This window comes from Palaemon carinicauda, chromosome 12 (assembly GCF_036898095.1).
Source record: "Palaemon carinicauda isolate YSFRI2023 chromosome 12, ASM3689809v2, whole genome shotgun sequence".
Classification (NCBI taxonomy): domain Eukaryota; kingdom Metazoa; phylum Arthropoda; class Malacostraca; order Decapoda; family Palaemonidae; genus Palaemon; species Palaemon carinicauda.
This window is the reverse complement of record NC_090736.1, coordinates 129,523,428-129,528,427: the sequence shown is the minus strand read 5'-3', so window position 1 is coordinate 129,528,427 and position 5,000 is coordinate 129,523,428. Positions and strand designations below refer to the sequence as shown.

The 5,000-nt window shown below is 29.6% G+C and overlaps 1 protein-coding gene across 2 annotated transcripts in view; it reads right to left on the bottom strand.

Annotated features, from left to right (window-relative positions):
* Mip (Myoinhibiting peptide precursor) overlaps nucleotides 1-5,000 on the bottom strand; it is a 337,288-nt gene that overhangs the window by 332,258 nt on the left and 30 nt on the right. Inside the window, exon 1 of one of the 2 annotated variants that reach the window (XM_068383821.1) lies at nucleotides 4,792-5,000. This exon is cut by the window's right edge and continues 30 nt beyond it. The gene's annotated coding sequence lies outside the window, so the exon portion shown is untranslated. The remainder of the gene's footprint in view (nucleotides 1-4,791) is intronic. The other variant, XM_068383820.1, reaches the window with a different exon arrangement.

Sequence of the window (5,000 nt, the reverse complement as noted above, 5' to 3'; positions counted from 1 at the left end):
TATCATTTGAATTCCATTGCCTACAGTGTTCCCTCGTTAAACAAATAAACATTATTTGATTTCCATTGCCTACAGCGCTCCCTCGTTAAACAAATGAATCAAACTGTTATCATTTGATTTCCATTGCCAACAGCGTTCCATCGTTAAACAAATGAACAAAACTGTTATCATTTGATTTCCATTGCCTACAGTGTTCTCTCGTTAAACAAATAAACATTATTTGATTTCCATTGCCTACAGCGTTCCATCGTTAAACAAATGAACAAAACTGTTATCATTTGATTTCCATTGCCTACAGTGTTCCCTCGTTAAACAAATAAACATTATTTGATTTCCATTGCCTACAGCGCTCCCTCGTTAAACAAATGAACAAAACTGTTATCATTTGATTTCCATTGCCTACAGCGTTCCCTCGTTAAACAAATGAACTAAACTGTTATCATTTGAGTTCCATTGCCTACAGTGTTCTCTCGTTAAACAAATAAACATTATCATTTTATTTCCATTGCCTACAGCGTTCCCTCGTTAAACAAATGAACCAAACTGTTTTCATTTGAGTTCCATTGCCTACAGTGTTCTCTCGTTAAACAAATAAACATTATCATTTGATTTCCATTGCCTACAGCGTTCCCTCGTTAAACAAATGAACCAAACTTATCATTTGAGTTCCATTGCCTACAGTGTTCTCTCGTTAAACAAATAAACATTATCATTTTATTTCCATTGCCTACAGCGTTCCCTAGTTAAACAAATGAACCAAACTTATCATTTGAGTTTCAATTGCCTACAGTGTTCTCCCGTTAAACAAATAAACATTATCATTTGATTTCCATTGCCTAGAGCGTTCCCTCGTTAAACAAATGAACCAAACTGTTATTATTTGAGTTCATTGCCTACAGTGTTCCCTCGTTAAACAAATAAACATTATCATTTGATTTCCATTGCTTACAGCGTTCCCTCGTTAAACAAATGAGCCAATCTGTTATCATTTGAGTTCTATTGCCTACAGTGTACTCTCGTTAAACAGGTGAACAAAACTATTATCATTTGATTTCCATTGCCTAAAGTGTTCCCTTGCTAAACAAATGAACAAAAACGTTATTATTTAATTCTTATTGCCAACAGTGTTCTCTCCTTAAACAAATGAACAAAAACGTTATTATTCTATTTTCATTGCCCAAGGTGTTCGCTCGTTAAACAAATGAACAAAATCGTTATCATTTTATTTCCATTGCCTACAGTGTCCGCTCGTTAAACAAATGAAAAAAAAAATTGTCATTTGATTTTTATTGCATATGGTGTTCCCTTGTTATACAAATGAGCAAAAACGTTATCATTTGATTTTCATTGCTTACAGTGTTCTCTCATTAAACAGATAAACAAATATGTTCCAATATAATTTTCATTCCCTATGAGGTTATCTCGTTAAACGAAAAAACTGAAACGTTCAAGAAAGTAGTGAACGAGGTAAACAACATTGCCGAGAGAGAGAGAGAGAGAGAGAGAGAGAGAGAGAGAGAGAGAGAGAGAGAGAGAGAGAGAGAGAGAGGTTCATTAATCAGGTTAAAAGAAGTTAAACACATCCACGCAATATACAGCTATCTACAGTGATATCTCGACGAAAGTAGTAATCTTAAGCCTTTATTGTGATCTTAAACTTTAATATATTTGGTATTCATAAGTAATTAATTTTAAACTTAATTCTAATTTTTACATTCATCACAATTATTATCCATTTTTTTTTTCATGAAATCATTCTTAAATAACTACCTTATTCCTACAAAATCATCGCAGAGTTCTTCCTCATATTTATACAAAACTATCTATCAGCTATTACCATTATTACAAAATCATTTATTCATAATGCTCATCTATTAACGTGTGTCGTATTCATATATATTCATCTATATTTTTCTAATATTTCAAATGAATTCTCTCCAATATTGTTTTCATATTATTGAAAACTCCACTCAAAAAATATATTCATTCATCACTTTCCAATTTCCTTTAATAGTTATCGCTAAATATTTCTTATTTTCATATTTCTTAATCTCATATAGATTGATCTCTAAATGACCAAAAACGCATCTCAAAAAATATATTCATTCATCACTTACCAATATCCTTCAATAATCATCGCTAAATATTTCTTATTTTCATATTTCTTAATTCCATATAGATTCATCTTTAAATGACCCTCTATGAATTCATTCTGAATCTCACACGTGAAGTCTCGTCGTCGTAAATGATTGTTATATAGATTTTAATATCTTTTATTCGATTAAATCAAATCGATTCGATGCGTCGATTAAATTCTTAAACAAACTGTTCTTAAAATGCCTTTATAGATCGTAAATAATATTTAAATCGTAAACGAAATTGCAGTATAGAAAATCATTAATCCGAATCGTTAGTGAATTTCATAACATTATAAATCATAAAACCTCGGATTTTAAGAACATGAACATCGAGAAAAATCTAAATTTATGGGGATAAAATCGTTCAGATGGGATTAAAATTAATGAGCATGAGCTACAAAGTGAAGTGAACTCTCTCTCTCTCTCTCTCTCTCTCTCTCTCTCTCTCTCTCTCTCTCTCTCTCTCTCTCTCTCTCTCTCTCTCTCTCTCATACATGACTTTTTACACACACACACACACACACACACACAAGCACTATAATCACATTAGTAACTTCAAAACTGTCTTCAATTATTCAACAAGGTATGAATTTAAGCTTTCTTAATCAAGCCATGAAAATTTATCATTTACTTTCAATTGTTTTAAAAGTAATCCTAAATCTTACAATGATTGCGTATATTAATACATTATATATATATATATATATATATATATATATATATATATATATATATATATATATATACATATATATATATATATATATATATATATATATATATATATTTATATATATATATATATATATATATACATATATATATACATATATATATATATATATATATATATATATATATATATATATATGTAAGTATATATGATATTCCACCTATAACTTAACTAATCATACCTCTCCTAAGTAAGTTTTGAGTCTCACATTCAGAGAAGTATTTCATGATCCTTCATATAAAAACTTTAAGATAAAATACGAATTATATTAGATATCCAGTAAAATGGATCCAAAATATTATTTCTAGTTAAAGTGGAAGAAACTTAAAACTCACATCTACGGCTCATTAAGTTAGCTCAGTGCGATAGGAAAGCTTATCAATAATGCTATATTCAGAGTAATGACAAACTCCCGTATTTGAGGGAAGCGTATTTAATGACCTGGGGAACGCAGAGGAAAGTAAAAACATCTAGATTTCCACCGTAATGAATTGTGCAAATATATTGAAATCGAATAACATTGCACGTTATAAGCAGTCTACAGCGAGAAGTAGTATAAATATAATAAATATTATAAATGGAAAGCTGTGTAAAGCTTTCCACTTTACACAAATACACGTATATATATGTTTTGGCTTCCTATAAAATATGGTTTGATTTTATATATATATATGTATATATATATATATATATATATATATATATATATATATATATATATATATATATATATGTATATGAACTTCATCTACAATTACTTATACCATGAGAGAAAATAAAAACCTATAGTTGTAAAATTAAAGTACAAAAATATTATCATTTCATTTCAAGAGACAATATGTTTTAATATGCATTTTCATATATATATATATATATATATATATATATATATATATATATATATATATATATATATATATATATATATATATATATATGAGAATTAATCAATTTAACGCACAGCAATCACGATAAATTCTGGATAAGAAATCTTAAATTATAATTTTATTATGAATAGTTGAAGCTCGGCGAAACCTCTCATTCTGGAGAACTCAAGCTGTTCGTTTTCTTAATTAAATAATAACTTTTCCTTTGAATAATATCGCTTCGATTCCTTTAGGCGATAATAAGGAATTTCTTCTAATTACGTACTCAATTAGTTACATTCTGTTCGTTTTGCCGAGTTATTTACTTTCAGTATTACTCATTATTACTCTTTATTTGTTCTCGATGTTTATTTCGTTATTTACTCAATTATATATCAGCGTATACCAAGCAAGACAAGATTTGTATCTTGCATCTATTCTTTTAATCGTAGTTCTCAACTAGTCATTTAAGAAAAATATATTCGCCAAAAAAAAAAAAAACTTGTCGTTTTTACTGTAATGTTTCCGGACACCGCAAAACAATACCAATATTACAAGGGCTTTGCACTTTCAAAAAAAAAAAAATTTGGAATATTTCAAAGTCACCTTTATCAACATAATTCTAATCTACTAAATATCGAATATAGTGATCAAGTTTATCATCAACATTTAGTTTCCCCTTAATAGTTTAATACAAAACTTTATCTAAAGATAAAACTGTAGGCAAAAATATCGCCATATCATACGACTATTAATACAAAATCATTTATTTCCAATTGAACTGTATTCAATTCTATTCATATATAAATATGTATATACCGCTGTATTAAACACACAATATAAAGTTTCTTTTTAAATGATACGTATAGAATTTCTTTACAGAAGCTATTCTGCCATTCCCTGAAAACAAAACTGTTTCACCGTCCGCGCAAAACACCTGCAAAGGTAAATACCACCTGTTTGCTATTCAAACATATTTCTTTCCTTTTACAAAAGCAAAGAATATACCGAAGTCAATGTCAAACAAACAGCAAATCTCTTAAGAAAAACTCACAGTGAACCGCTCCACCGCAAAACACCTGGAAAAGTGGAGAGCACCTGGAAAAGTGGTACTCACGTGCGAGCGTCGAGAGAGGAGAGCAGCAGTACGGGTGCTGTTAGACGCGTGAGGTGAGTGAGGCAGAGCAAGGTTGGCCAACAAAAATGATGGTTGAGAAGGCAGCCCTTGCTGAGCGTGCGTATTGTTGACAATGACCACCAACT